Consider the following 16616-nt stretch of genomic DNA (forward strand, 5'->3'; position numbering starts at 1 on the left):
CAAAGCCAAGCTGGATGTGTTTAGAACTGAGATTTCCCTAAGAGTTCACAGTGAGAGCCAGAGCCTGCCTGCCTGCTTGAATTTCATACTGGGGAAGTGAAAGGTAGCATAACTCAGTGGCTAGAGCAACCCCTAGATATTGTGGCACAGTTAATAAGATAACAAGAAGCTGGACAATGGAGAGCCACAACAAACAGAATTCACAGAACCTGGACCATTTGATGCTTCCTAAGAACAAGACATATTTTGAGCTTCTAAATACCAGGTCAGTTTTTTAAGGAAACCAAATATTGTAATGCTCCTGGTTTCCCAAGTTCTAGTTTTCAAGCTTTGAAAGGGCAGTTCTACAAATGCCTGTGAAATCCAGAAAATGATCTACAGAGCAGTAAAATGCCTGGTCTTAAACTTTTTGTTAGAAACAGCAGATATTTGGGCATTTTATTGTTCCACTGCTCACGGTTATTATGTTTACTTTTATGATGTTGTTTTAGCTCTCTGTGTGACAAGAAATTTTATGATAGTTGTTAATGATTTCATTGCTTTGGATTTTATTGTAATATTTTTGTTGCATTATAAGTACTTCACATCTTTTAAACATTTTAAGTGAAAACAAGAACCATACTTAGTAACCATACTAAGTAAACATTGATAGTTAGCAAACATTAATAAACAATAAAATATATAATAATAGTTCCTTTTATTCATTTTATTAAGAATGGAAAAATTTTCCTTCTAAGTAATTTATCTTACTAGGTGATCAGTTACTGCCAACATTATTTTGACCTTTTAATTTTTTCGTATTAAGTGAAGCTTTTTTAAAAAGATAAAATACCATAAATGTAACACCAAAATATTGGTCAGTTCTATTCTACACTGATTAGAAATTCACAAACCCAATTCTCTTTACATTGTTAGTCTACCACTCCCAGAGCATGGCTAGCTGAAGATTCTACATTAAGAAGTAACTTTGCTGAACTTAGAGAAGGACTGTTAAAATGTCACTGCTTTATTATTAATAATACCTATTATTCTGGTTTCTTCAAAATTCTGGGCAGTGTGATTACAATTCAGTTCAGCAGTTTGTACTGATTCGGACAATGGCCCAACAAGTGTTCTACAGTTCAGCCCTCTGCCCCCCCTCCAGAGGGCGCCTGCTCAGAGGACAATATATAACAATTTCTATAACAAAGCAAAACAAATACTGTACATTTATATTATATTGACGGAAATCCTGTTGAGTGGTTATGTGAGCATAACTCAGTGTTCTCTCTGTGGTAGCTGCAATTGTGACACGGCGAAAGTGGTATTCCATAATCTAGAATACCACTTTCGTACTGATAACACATAACTGCAAACACAGTAACTAGAAGCATGATATTTTGCAGTGATGGGGAAGTATATTATACATTGTGTACATTTCCATGTGGAGAATAAGCTATATGTGGGTCTTGTGACTGGGGCACCTATTGCCAGTGGTGACTGTCTCACACATTTACATGCTGATACTAATGGATGGTTTTCTTTACTAAACTTCAAATTGACGACAGGAGGGGAAGTAGCTTAAAACTGGAACCATCCACTTGCATTATAAGTACACATGTGAAGGATGCTGATCAAATTTAATATCAGAACCCTGCCTTCACTCATCCTGCCTACGTGCACCATAAACACATCATGAAGGATGTACAGAGACATCAAGAGTAAACAGATGAACTGCATATCCCTTCTGTAACTCCATCTCATCTTTTTCTTTATGATTTAAGTCACCTTGATTTTAAGCACAGCAAAACTGGCACATGCAGGATCTCCACAGTGCCTAGTTTACATATTTCCTGATTTTTCTCACATCAGGCAAGAAGGCAACCAGTTGTGGAAGCTACTGATGAAGGTAAAATATCCTCCACTGACCAACCAAGTTTACTTCTAGGACAATTTCTTCCAGACCTTCAGTATAAGAAATAAGCAAAAGACTCAATGTTGGAATTTAATGCTGGAAAAATGCATTTCTTCAAGCAAGTGGTGCAAAAACAGAAACATATACTGCAGCTTTACAGCTGCTCAAATAGGTGACCCTGCAGCTGCAGCTCTTTGAGTTCATTCATTCCATGGCTTTTTCATGTGGATTTTGCCAGATAACAGGCAACCAGCAAAGACTACAGCAACAGTGTGTTATGTGGTTGGGGAATTGTTTCAGGTAAATATCAAGCTGCTGTATTTTGACACCTGAGGTTTCTACATGTATATCACACTATAGTAACCCAATACACAAAACAGGTAATCCTTGCCTCCAAGGGGGGAGGCTGGGAAAGCAGACAAATTGAGAAGAATGGATCCAGGGAAACCCAACGTGTCATGAAGAAGCAACATGCTGCTCAATATGGCTGAATCGCTCCAAGCTAAACAAAGCACAGAGTTTTGTTCTACGGGTTGCAGCTCTCTTCCTCTGGTTTTGTTCCTACCCAACAAAGAAGGGAAGGTACTGAAGAGCAAACTCTGGATTCTTTCCTTGGTTGTTTTGGGGAGGGATTAAAGAAGAGAAGGGAAAGTATCTACTGCCAGACCACACAAGGAAGTCATAGTTCCCAACCTTTTTTTGAGTTGTGACACCCTTTTATAATAGCCATGTAACCTATGAACCCACCCACCCTGACACGTTTGCCTAAAAAGGCAGTTTCAGTGGGTAAAGGCATCCCTTCTCAGAAAGTAGAGGCGGCTTTCTCCCTGTGCCCCAGCGTCTGCTGCTCATACATATGCATAGACGCTACCTGTAACGTCCTGCTCTGAAAGGTCAAGCCAGAAATTATTAAACAAGGGCTACAACAAACAAAAGGTAGCATGTGACACACACAGAAAACACTTCATGACCCCCTTAGGAGTCACGCCTCCCCCCAGGTTGGGAAACACTACAATAAACTAACTGCTCTGTGGCTTGTTTAGCTCTAAGCAGGACAGATCAGGCACCATGTTGTTCACTCATGTGGATCTCTGTCTTACCAAGTTGTGAAAATGTAAAAATGTATATACATAATTTCTCATAAATAATGAGATCCCCTCACCAGGACACTATCATACCTCCCCCATGTCAAGTCCAGTGTGATTGCCAATTCATTCCATTTGTAATTATGCTCCTTGCCACTCTACTAATTCCAAGTGCCACTTATGAAATGCCAGAACACATACGCCATGTTAAGAAATGTCCACATTTTCCCATTATCCTATTTTGTTGTGGAGAGAGACAACCACAGTCTGCTTCTGGCCAGCAACGACATGTCAGTAATCCTAATCTACTGTTAGGATTTCTGTTATCAGGAAGTGTTATGAATAATTATATGTTAATCGTCTTTTATCCTTACTACAGAAACTGAAACACTGACCTGGTTGTGGTGTTCAAGCGCACTGTCCCCTGGATTAGTTGACAATGTAAGACATCAGCCTCTGAGCCCAGCTGAAGAATAGATATCTAGACAGAGGAACAAAGTGAATTAAAAGAGATACTTAAAAAGTATTTCTAAGGAATACATAATGAGCCATTTAAAATGGGCTCAAAATAATGTAACTAAAAGAAAATCTTTTTAAGCCTCTTAATCACTGGCCAAGAAATTATTAAATAGACTCTTTTAAAAAAAGGAATTACAATTACATTAAAATAGTACTGTAAGTCATAGGGAATATTTATATCATTTACCTGGCTTTTTTTGTTTTATGTATGTACACATGTATGCATGGACACTTATAGGTGTGTATATTTTAATTCAAATAAGTATTTTACTTACAGCCCCAAAAAGGGAGAAACCTTAGATTATTTATTGTAAAAGTCACATGAAAGCAAATGAATGTGAGATCTATTAATATCAGTTTATGTTGAATGTTTTGAAATTCCAGCCCAAAATGTGTTCACTGAGACCAGAATCAAACATTAGAGATAACCCATAGTACAAGCATATGAATATTGCAGACAGGTTATTGAGGCAGTCTTTCCGTATTTGTATAATTAAACCAAAGATATCCAGTGCAGTACAGTGGACAGAGTGATGTACTAAGACAGAAAACCTGGATTCAAATCCCTACTCAGCTATGGGGATTCACTGGGGGAGGCAAGTCGTGGCATTGGTAAAACCATTCCTTTCATATCGCCAGGGCTTGAAAAATGTTAGAATGTCTCACCACTCAGTCAAAAATTTCACCAGTCAGAATGACAGGACTATACCCTTGCAATTTATTGGGATTGGGAATCACTGATTTATACCCTCAGACGCTGATTGCTTTATTACCTGCATGCCCATGGGGTCATGAAGCTTGTATTTTGAATGCCTTTCTTTTGAATGTCTCCAGCAAAAATAAAGCTGAAAGCAAAAGCGCCCAGCCTCTTAAGGAGCCATGGTTCCCTCCTCGTTCGGTTGAAATTGAGAGCAGGGAATCTCCATATTCTCCAACATGGGAGTACTCTACCTTCTCCTGCAGAGCTATATCTCTATGTGCCACTCAAACTCTCTTCTCGCAAGAGGGCTGTTTTCCTTTTCCAATGGGAGTGGGGAGGGGAGGACTGCAGGATTAGAAAGAGAGAGAGAGGTGGAGGGTAAGGAGGCAGGGAGAGAGGGAGCTGTGGCTCATCAAGCAGCATTTTTCACTTGTCACAGAGGAGTGGACGAGCGCATTTTTCAAATCCTAAATATCGCATTTACCTTGAAATCCCTGTTAGGATTACTATAAATTGGTTCCAACTTGATAGCACATAACAAGTAACAAAAGGATCAGACTTGAAAGGGATCTTGTCCTCAAACCCTGAAGATGAAATTACCAAACAGAGCATGCTAATTTGCATAATGGCAGGAGGGGAGAGAAGCTTGTCCTCTGACAAACACCCACTTTATTTTAAAAAGTTGACTCTGTTTACGGCAAGCACTAAAATCTGGGAACCTCTCAAAACCCATGCCAAAGATTTGCAATCATATCATACTATTTTGCAGCATACATACCCAAAATGGTGAAACTGCAGCACACAGTAGCTCCAATCGCCTCAAAAACCTTTCATTCCTGACCTATGCCAGTTTTGCAATTTAAAACAACAACAATTTTTACAGCAATTTGAAGTGCAAATCCTGCATTTTTGCAGCACTCCCCAATGCTGAAAACTGGCATAGCCAGCACAGGAGCTAACAAGCACCTCAAAACCTACACTGTCTTTTCTGCTACACATCTATGCCAAAATTCCATGAGTTTTTCATATTTTGTACATAACCTTATTCCCTGGTATAATGCCCTGTGATTCATACAGGAATCATGTGGTTTTTAGGCAGTCATTTTTCACCCACTGAGAACTAATACACCATCATCATTATGTAAGGCTGTGGCTACCATGAAGAGGAAAATAAGGAAGGTGAATTTATTTGGAATAACAAAGGCAGTGGCTATCTTTCTTGTTCTGTTTTATATATCCTGCAGTATTACAGAAAGTGTTTTTGCTTTGTGGGACTCCCACTTTCCCTTTCAATACGTGTGCATAAAAGCTTTAGGAGAAGCATCTCATTTCTTAAACACACACACAAAAAATCAAATCTAGGTATAAAGAAGAGAATTCCCCAAATGCTAAAACCATGTCACTCAAAACGTATGCCTAGATTTTGCAGTTCTTACGCAATTGCTAAGCATTGTATAACACCCAGTGGCAGAAAGGATATTTCTACATTCAGCATATTTCTATATTTTCTTTTTCATTTACTACTTTTATTTCAGTTGCCAAATGTTGGTTTGGTGCAGAGAAGAAAAATAAATTAGACCAGACATGGAAATACATTCTGGCTGCAAGTTCAGAAGCTTGTGTGCACTTGAATGTTTCTCTCTGGCCTGTAATCCAGGATCAGCCGGTCAGTTCAGCTATGCAAAGGACTCAGCCATAAGTGGAAATCTAGTGTGGCGTGGATGTTAAGGCAAAATGCAAAGAATGGGCCATATGCTGCTGACAAAACCAGAACTACAAATGTTGGCTTCTTAACTAGCAATAATTTGCCACTGCAATTTACATTGATGGGTATACAGTACACTAGCGTTTTATATTCTTGGCTGTTGAGAAGAAGCTGTGTTTTACATGTGTATCCTTCGTGTTTGGCACTTACAGTATTATTATATTAATGTGCACAGACATACATTTCTTACATTTCTAATATACATTTCTTATTATATTTATATAATAATATCATATATACATAGATAAGAAATGTAACAAAAATCTATGCAACAAAGGTAAAAATTCTTTGCCATATTTTTATAATTGATGCATATTCAGTAACCCATGATTTGTGAAGGTAGGCTGCACCAGGATTCTGAAAAATCTTTGAAAATTATCCTAATCAGTTGATAATTGTTCAGGGTTTAGCAGAGAGTGAGTTCTCAGAAAGAGGGCAATGTTAATAACTAATGTCACATGGCTTAGTGGCATGCTTCAGCTATAAGAAGCAGATGGCTTTATACATTAGCATCTGAATAAGACCATGAAGTTCCTAGTTGAGGCTGCTTAGAGAAAGAAGGGGTATAAATATACACACACAAATATAATTTCTTTCCCACAAAAGATGGTGGCTTAAAAGAGCTATTAAACAAGCCTATACATGGAGGTACTTGAATCGTACACTGGCACAGCAGCGATGTTATTGTGCTACTGAAAAGCAAGCCTTTATGTTTTTATGGTTTAGAAAACAATGGGAAAGGAAGGTGCTGCTGTTCAGGAAATTTTATATGAAAAGGAAACATAAAGTCATTTAAGAAGGGGCAGTAATTAAAATCCTCAATGAAAGATAAGTATTGAGCTATAGATTTGTGAAAGGAGTGATGGCCAACATGTAATTCCTAGATACAAAAAAAGACAAAAACCTTATGTTGCCTTAAAAGAAAATCAATAAATGTTCTTTATATATTGGAATAAATGAATTGTTATAGATAGTTTACACCAAACAAAACTGTTTTTTTTTTAAAGTTTAGGAAGGTTTCTTGTTTTTGCGGCAACTGTGTGTGTGTGTGTGTGTGTGTGTATATATAATTAAGCTGAAATCCACAGGGCAGACTCCCTGCATTCTGGAACTCCACCCAATATCCAGAAAACACACAAAACAAAATTAATTAAACTTTAAATCCAAGATGGACTATAAACATGAAGAGAAATGGCAGCTTCAGTTAACACAGAATGAAAAAGGCAGCAAGTGAGAGCCTTTGGGAGAGAATTTTAAATTAAAAAAAAAAAAGGAATAGTTGTCAAACAGCCATCCTTCCAGAACAAATTATTTCTCAGACTACTGAGTATATCCAAACCTAGTTATCTACTGGATGTTCCACTTCACAAATGTACTAATGCAGTTCTCAGCTAATCAATCAATCAACCAACCAGTCACTCAAATAGCTCAGTGGCTTAAGTATCTGGCTGTGGGCAGAGGCTGGGGGTTGAATTCTCCCCTGTACCTCCTTGACAGGGACTGGACTCCATGATCCACAGAGTCCCTTTCAGCTCTGCAGTTCTAAGATGATGATGATATTGATGATGATGATGATGATGATGATGATGATGATGATGATGATGATCACGATTATTATTATTATTATTATTATTATTATTATTATTATTATTATTATTATTAAATTGCACCATAAATGCATTTTAATAACAGTAATATGCATATTTTGAATTATGTTTAGATATGCATATTCAAATATGAATTTCCAAAAAAACATAAAAATGGGATGAATGCATGTAAAAGTGAAACAGTCCAGAGATACAATGGCCAAAATCCTGTTGCTTAGCACAGCAAATTGCACTAGAGTAGGCTAACTGAATCAGCGGCGATCTGGTGAGTCAACTCCTCCATAGGTTCCATTGATTCAAATGCTTCACGGTTTGGCCCTAGTTCTACTTTCTTTCCCCTTGCAAGCTTTTTCTTGTGTCCGATTTCTGCTTCCTACCTTCTTGAAGTCTGTGCATGAATGCATTTATTTAGACACACGCATAGAGTCAGTCTCACAGACACACGCTCTGACATGAAACCAGTGTTACTAATAGAATGAACAGACTCTAAAACACACAGAAACAAATGAATTCAGGACTTTGTCTCCGGAGTGCATAAATGAACAGATGCTACATCCCTGGGACATGGAACAATATTGCCATGATTTGCTGTAAATGCAAATCAAGCAGTCAGAAATCATGATTTTAAAACAGTGGAAACAAACAAAAAAAGTAGAGGGTACGGATTTTCCAAAATGGGCAAGGAATTAAAAAGGGATCATGCAAATCTAAATAGCACCCAGAGAAATTTTGATTTGAGTAGTGAACCTTTAATCATGTTGGCCACCTACATCCGCCGTTCATGATTTTAAAAGGGCTTGTGTATTTTTTAAAAAAGGCTTGGGAGCAAAATGACACAAAAATGACAAATTATATTGCCCCGACTTCTGGTGCTGTGATTTACTGTTGGCGTGGTGGTGTCTCCTTTTCCTAGAATTTTGAAGGGCTGCAATAGAGGCTGTGGAGGCCACACATGCACCTCAGATAAATTTCCTCACTGCCATTCCCCATGTCCCTTCCAGAGCTGTTTCGGTGTGTGGCTCAACCCTCTTGGAGGGTGCATGGGGACTAAAGGGAAGAGGAAGAATCCATTCCACCAATGAAGTCCATTTCACTGGCAACTCAGTGAATGTTACCTGAGTAACATCCTTACAGGATTTGACGGCATGATACCTAAAAGCAATTTAAAAATGTCTTTCTTTTCATTATTTTGATCACATACTTGGTTCTTCTCACACACGGCCATTACCAACGCAGGGGGATATTTTACATTTTTGTTCTCGGTGCAGGCGAGACAGCTAATAAATCCCAAGGTGCAAAAGTATCCCAGCGGGATGGCGTGCTGTGTAATTACAGGCCACAGTTATAATGTTAGTACTCATTCCTTTGCCTTTCAACAAATAAGAAGTCAAACAATAAGAAAGCTTAGAAAGATGTATTTAAATGTTCATAACGAGGCATGGCAAAAATTTTAATCTCTAATTTGCTACTTGAATTCTACATTTCTCACATTCAGGAGAATAAAGAGTCAAGGACTCTATTTTTATGCAATAGGGACGATATAAAGCAGGAAGGGGAAGAATCTTCATAGCACCGAAAGGCTAAAGCATTCGTATTTACATATTCCTTTCCAATTGATGGGGGATGGCAACTGTAGTTACACCTCATTACTGCACTCCTGGCATTTTATTGTGAGATGTCGAGTTATAAAATGGTAAAAAGAAAAATACCTGAATGGATACATCACTGGACAACTGAATGTGGTCTCAGGCTGTTCCGAAGTGGTCTTTGTTAACCCTTTTCAAAATCATTTTATTTTCCTACTCAATTTGACAGGAAGCATATGTCACACCAGCCGGTCTTAGGTGCCCAGACTACTTTGGCTGGGCTTTTAGGAACAACATGGTCATAGTTTAGGGGTGGTTCTGAGCCCACCATAGCATCTGCACACCCAGGGAGCAGCAGAAACATGCTTGTACTTCAGCAGCTTTCAAAAGCCGTGACCTTCCTTGAAAAAGATGGACCCAGGCACCGTCATTCATCCATTTAGTCATAAGTCATGGAGACATTGTCCTTCTTCTTGCATCTTCCCAAAAGCTGGAGCTTCAGAGGAGGGGCTCAAGCCTGACAGGAAGGCCTCTGTGTTCCCTCATCATCTGACGTATGGCATGTGGGAAACACACCACCGGGCTTTTTCAGCCATGACAGCACAGTTGTTGAAAGCACTCCCATAGGCTTCCCCATTTCTGCCTTTCCACCATGCAATTAAAATAGGGTTCTTTTGAAGAGAACCTGAGAGAGGTCCAGTTCAATGGTTAACTTCACTTTTGATCATGATGGCTATTGATCTGAGTCTTATTTCCTTTGCTGATCTTCATGTTCCACATTTTAATCTTTTTTCATTTGATGTTAAATTTGCATGAATACCTAAACATGAATGCGAAACTGAAGGTTGTCGCGACTGCCACCTCCTTCTACGTCACCACTAGAGATGACAGGCCACGATCCTTCACTCACACACACACAGTACTTCTTCGCTGCCACCAACCACACATAAATCTGACACTTCAGACTATGAATGGATTTTAAAATAAAAAGGATGATTTATTGATTACAGACTTAAAATGATAATCACTGATTAAAAGAATTACTTAGACTACTATATTTATCAGACCCAAAACCTGCACAGTTCTTTATTACTTCACACAGTTACACACAGTTACCTAACCTATATCTAACCCTGTCACTCTCTAATTCCCCAACAACCAACCCTCAACAACCCTCTCTCTCCTTCTACACCCCCCTTATATACACAAGCTCCACCCCTATAAGACCCACCTCCTGCCTTGCCATAGGCCAGGGAACTCCAGCCTTAGCCAAGACAGGCAGGTGACGTCATGGCACACGTCACATACCTTCCCCCTTTAATAAGTTGTTTTGTGGGGGAAAGCCAAGGTGCTTTTTCCCCAAAACAACTGCAACAAACACAAAGCATTACATTTATTACACAATTTAACACAACTACAAATATACTTACACTTCCTTCCTACAGGTAAATAAAACATGCAATGTAAACATTTATCAAACACAATACATAACTTTTCAAACACTTTACATTGCCATATACCATACACAGAGTCCATAAGTCCTTTAGGTGTCATCTTCTGGTCTTCTGGATAAGGCGTCAGCCACACAGTTTATAGTCCCTCTGACCACCTTAACCTCGAAATCATAGTCCTGTAAAAGAAGCGCCCACCTCATCAGTTTACTGTTCTGTGATTTCATAGTCCTCAACCACGATAGAGGTGAGTGATCAGTGCACAAGGTAAAATGTCGACCCCAGATGTAAGCCTTCAGCTTCCGGATCGCAAAGATGATCGCCAAACACTCTTCCTCGATGGTAGAAAGATTCTTCTCCCTGGGAAGCAATTTCTTGCTCAGGTACGCCACTGGATGTTGGTCTCCGCTGTCATCCTGTTGGCACAGTACCGCTCCCACACCGGCATTAGACGCATCTGTGTAGATGATGAACTCTCTGTTGAAGTCAGGAGCATGCAGCACTGGATGGTTGGTTAGAGCATCTTTCAGCCGTCCAAACGCCATCTCGCACTCTTCCGACCAGGAAACGCTGTTGCTGCTCTGCTTCTTTGTCAGGTCTGATAAAGGTGCAGCAATCTCACTGAAACCGGGTATAAACCTTCTGTAATACCCTGCCAGACCTAGAAAGGACCTCACTTTCTTTTTAGTGGTAGGTCTGGGCCACTTCAGGATTGCTTCTACCTTGGCCTCTAAAGGTTTGATTAGGCCTCCTCCCACTATGTGACCTAGGTACTTCATCTCTGAGTTACCTAGCTGACACTTACTAGCTTTAACAGTTAAGCCAGCATCTTTCAACCTTTGTAGCACTAACTCTAGATGATGTAGGTGATCTTGCCAGGTGTTGCTAAAGACCCCTATGTCATCGATATAAGCTACTGTGAAGTCACTAAGCCCTTTCAGAGTATGGTCCATGAGCCTTTGAAACGTTGCTAGTGAGTTTCTCAGGCCAAAACTGAGGACTCGCAATTCAAACAGGCCAAATGGACTACCAAATGCGCTTTTCTCTTGGGCCTTAGGTTCACTTCTTCCTTCAATCATCTTACTTATGTCATCAAGCCTAGGCCTAGGATAAGCATCAGGTTTAATTACTGAATATAACTTGCTATAGTACACACTGAACCTGACACTGCCATCCGGCTTGACTACTAAAACTACAAGGGCTAACCAAGCGCTAGATGAGTGTACAATAATTTGATCGTTTAGCAGCACTTCGTCTAGCTCTTTGCGAATATTGTCACAGTAATAACCTCTTACTCTATATGGTGTTACAGACTGAGAAGCATTCCCTATGTCAGTCCTGGGTAGCACTCCCTTGTCAACACCAGGTTTGTTTGAGAACACTTCTTGAGGTTTTGTAACCAGCGCTCTACAACTATTCTGCTGTTCTCTGGATAGAGCATGGCTGATCTGCACCTCTTGTGGATTGAACTCTTGTGGGCCCCTCCCTTCCCCGAAGGGCAACCCATGTTCCTCCTTATCAGCCTCTTTTATTGCAAACTGCACATGGATGGTCTCTCTGTAATAAGGCTTCAGGGCATTTATGTGAATGACCCCCCTGCCTAACCTTTTCATAAGTTTGGATATATGAGAGGTTCCTAAGTCTGTGATTGTCTCAGAAGGAAAACCCATCCTACTCCTGTAATTCACTAAGGCTTCTGCCACAGTCTGGGTCTCTATAGTTAAAATAAATCTGTTCCCCCGCTTAGTGGCATTGGGCATTGGACCTATGATGTCCACCCCTAGACGTGTAAAAGGAGTTGAAATCACTGGTAATGGGCATAGCTTTGCTCTGGTTTTATCACAATTAGAGCCCTGTCTCTGACAAATATGGCATCTTTGACAGAAACTCTTAATATGTTTACCCATATCAGGCCAGTAAAAGTTTTGGGCTATTCTTTGTTTGGTCTTGTTAATCCCCATATGAGCTGAGAAAATGTCTGCATGTCCCTTTTCCAGAATCATAGGGCGATATTTCTCAGGCACCACCAACTGTCTCTTAACTTCAGGCCCCCCTTTTGAAATATTATTCAGTTTTTCCCTATACAGTAAACCACCCTTAATAATAAAGCGTTCAGGGCACTCAGGTGATAAATCTTTATCAGTCACCTTTGCAAAACAGTCTTTTAAGGTGGGATCTGCTGTTTGTTCCTTGACAAAGAGGCTTTTCTGAGGTATTTCAACTGAGAATGCCTCAGGTTGTGGTACAAATTTCTCTGGCTCTTGAGAGTCATTCCCACTACTGGCTTCACTTTGTACTGATTGTGCACGTGTTACCACTAGGGCACTCTTGACATGCTTTGTTAAGTCATTACCAATAAGAAAAGGGGTAGGGATCTCAGAAGACACCCCCACTCTCCACAGTCCCTTCCAACCTTGATATTCAATTTTCAAATCAGCTACAGGTAGTGAAACTAGTTCTGACCCAATCCCTTTCACAGATAGAATCTGGTCAGCAATCATACAACTTTGTGGTACTATGTCTGAGTGGCATATAGAAATTTGAGAACAGGTGTCTCTCAAAGCTGAATAGTCCTTTTCAAAAACTTTTATCCTGTCCCCAGCAGATTCCAGTAAAGCAGCATTGGTCTGTATGTAATAACAATGGACAACTTCAGCAAGAGGTAGCTCCTTCAATGTATCCAATTCAGAGCTCCTAACTGCCTCTGCCTGGGTTTCCATGACAACAGAGCTTTCACTAGAAGAAGCTTGAGGTTTACTCTGAACACAAAATACAGCCTTTGCTTCTTTTACATTAACTTTCTGAGGTGGAATTTCTTTATTCTGCCTTGTATTAAAACATTGTGAAGCAATGTGGCCTTTCTTTTTGCAAATGAAGCAGATTCTCTCCCCCCATGAGCTTTTCCCATCAAATCTCTCAAGTTTCTCTTTTCCCTCCAAAACTTGTTTACTGTGCTGGCCCTGTTCTGAGGGCTTTTCACTAAAATGGCCGCCTACTTTAGTCTGTCTCTGTGCTTGTTCTTTAGAGAACTTTGGGTCCCATGTTTTCCTCACACTTCTCCCCTCATAACAACTAGGACCCCTTATTTGAGAAATAAAATCAGCTATTTGAGCAGCATTTCTAACATCAGTTGGTTTCCGTTCTTGAACTAAAAATTTAAGTTCCCCATGGAGTAAGGAATAAAACTGCTCCAGGCCCACAACATTTTTCAATTCCTGAAAGGTTTTTACATTCTCCTGTTCAAGCCACCTATCTAAACACTTTTCTAAGTTAAAACCCAGTTGGGTATAAGATTCATCTGCTCTTTTAGAAAGTTTTCTGAACTTCATTCTGAGATGTTCTGAGTTAATGCCAAAACGATTGTAAACCATCTTTTTGAACTCTGAATAATCTTTACTGAGCTCAACTGGCATATCAGCATACACGTCAGCCATTTTTCCACTCAGGAGAGACCTCAAAATTATCATTTTCTCTGTTTCCCTCACAGAAAAATCAGCACAACTACGTTCAAAGATTTTAAGGAAGTTTTCAGGACAATCCCCCTGTTTATATGTAGGAAATTTCTTCAAATCTGCTTTTGATAATTGGCTCCCCTCATTTTCCCTATTATTATTATTGTTCTGATTCATCATTTCCAATTTTCTTAATTCAAACGCCATACGCTCCCTCTCTAATTCCATTTTCTCTTTCTCTAGGGCAATTCTTTCCCTTTCTATTCTTTCCTCCTTTTCTATTTGTCTCATTTGAAATTCATGTGCCTGGGCTAATTGAATTTTCTTAATTTCTGATAACTGTTCACCAATAGCTCCTTCCTGCACTGAGGCCACTCTTCCCTCACCATTTGACTCATCCCCAGACCAGTCTGACATTGCTTGGTCTCTTTGTTCACTCACTTCTGCCATTTGACTGCGCGTGAGAGGCATTTTAATCACACAGGAGGCTCTTTTCTATTTTCAAGCCTCTGTTTAAAACGTCACTTTTTTTTTTCTTTTCTGTGCTAAGGTCTGACACTCTCTAACAGGGTATATCAACAGATATGGCTAGGCTTGTTACTGTAGTCTCTAATGGCTTCTGCCCCTTCACTGGGCCTCCAGCCAGATTTAGAGCTACTTTAATTTTCTGCCCTTGGCTCTACTTCCAAAATCCACCACAGCTTCACCCTCTCTCAGGTTCTGTAGTTCACCAGAGAGATCCCAAATCTTCGCTGCCCTTGGTCAGTCTGTCCCTTCCGAGTTCTCCCAACTCTGGACCCTCAGACCAAGCCCCAACAGCCTCCTACTTTGGGTCAATCTCCCTCACAAAATGGACCTTCTAGAGCTCATAAGTCAGTTCCCTCACTCTGAAGTTTAGGTGCCTCTCTACTAGATCTGCTCCCCCCTGGAGACAAATCCTAGAGAGTTACCCACACCCCACTTCAGGTGCTCCTAACTGAAATCCTTTTGCTCTGGTCACACTAGCCAAGGCTTTTCTGGGCAACTGGGCAACTGGACAACTCGTATCCCACACGCTGCCACCAGTTTTGTCGCGACTGCCACCTCCTTCTACGTCACCACTAGAGATGACAGGCCACGATCCTTCACTCACACACACACAGTACTTCTTCGCTGCCACCAACCACACATAAATCTGACACTTCAGACTATGAATGGATTTTAAAATAAAAAGGATGATTTATTGATTACAGACTTAAAATGATAATCACTGATTAAAAGAATTACTTAGACTACTATATTTATCAGACCCAAAACCTGCACAGTTCTTTATTACTTCACACAGTTACACAGTTACCTAACCTATATCTAACCCTGTCACTCTCTAATTCCCCAACAACCAACCCTCAACAACCCTCTCTCTCCTTCTACACCCCCCTTATATACACAAGCTCCACCCCTATAAGACCCACCTCCTGCCTTGCCATAGGCCAGGGAACTCCAGCCTTAGCCAAGACAGGCAGGTGACGTCATGGCACACGTCACAAAGGTCATCCATTTTAGAGGTCTTTTTTTAAAAGGTGGAATGTGTTAGTATTTCAGTTAAAAAACAACCGAGGTATCAACAAAAGTGTAATGGAATACAACAGCCTCTATGCGTTTTAAATCACACTTGGTTTTTACTGAAGGAAAACATGAACTGAGCTACCAGCTGATATAATGCTCTTGGCTTCAAGGCTGGCAACTGTCAACCAGCCACTACAAAACCCCAAAATATAATCTATTATCTGCAGCACCATCTATTGGCATTAATCAATTTTACATATGTGCAAACGGTTACTGTTTCAGTAAGCTCCCATTCATTGCAGTTTTTAAATAAAGAATTCCATTGAGGAATCTGATAATGGTAAAATGAGATTTATCTTTACAGGCTGAGGAAACACCACAGGGCAAAGTCTTCTCCACTTCTCATGGCTAAAGTTTTCCTGTTATTTTATTGGGGTTCATAAATCTTCCTCTCTCTCTCTTTTTAAGCTCTTCATGTTCACAAATGTTCCTTTTTTCTAGCTCTTCATGTAGAATTGTCTCAGGTCTTCATCATCTCAGATGAGCACATTTTAAGAAACAAGCTGAGTACCAATCTACTCCAACAGGCTCTCAACAGGCATGGTATAGGAGGGGCTACTTAATCGGGAAACGAATCAAACAGAGTAAACACATGATGCCTTGTCACATTAAGCCCTCAGATTTAATCCAGAGCATCTCCAGTTAAAGGTTCTTGCAAAGGTTGAAAAACTGCTGTCAGCTGATGAGCTTAATGAATGGTTGAAATGAATTCTTCCTGTGCAAGTTAAACAACTTGCTGGCTTCATGCTGCAAATTTTTACAATTATTAAATCTGCCAAATATCCCTGAAACTCTGATCCTCAAAGTGCTTTTCTGAAGCAAATCCAAAGCTTAAAAGCCTTAATTCTACAAAGCACACTCTGTCCTTGATTCTTAAATCAGTCATCTATCCTTAACTCCTTAGGTAACAGTTTCATTGCTGTAAAAAGGGCTTATTCATCTGTCAGGTTGC

At 39.9% G+C, this 16616-nt stretch overlaps 1 protein-coding gene and 1 long non-coding RNA gene across 33 annotated transcripts in view; one reads left to right on the forward strand and one right to left on the reverse strand.

Annotated features, from left to right (window-relative positions):
• MAP2 (microtubule associated protein 2) overlaps positions 1–16616 on the reverse strand; it is a 334548-nt gene that overhangs the window by 223942 nt on the left and 93990 nt on the right. For 31 of the 32 annotated variants that reach the window (XM_078379378.1, XM_078379355.1, XM_078379318.1 and 28 more), the window contains exon 4: positions 3375–3460. The exons of the other annotated variant lie outside the window; for it this stretch is intronic. The gene's annotated coding sequence lies outside the window, so the exon portion shown is untranslated. The remainder of the gene's footprint in view (positions 1–3374; positions 3461–16616) is intronic. 32 annotated transcript variants of the gene reach the window in all.
• Positions 1–16616, forward strand: part of LOC144584085 (uncharacterized) — a 231038-nt gene that overhangs the window by 55068 nt on the left and 159354 nt on the right. The gene's annotated exons all lie outside the window — the stretch shown is intronic.

Source organism: Pogona vitticeps, chromosome 1, assembly GCF_051106095.1.
Source record: "Pogona vitticeps strain Pit_001003342236 chromosome 1, PviZW2.1, whole genome shotgun sequence".
Classification (NCBI taxonomy): domain Eukaryota; kingdom Metazoa; phylum Chordata; class Lepidosauria; order Squamata; family Agamidae; genus Pogona; species Pogona vitticeps.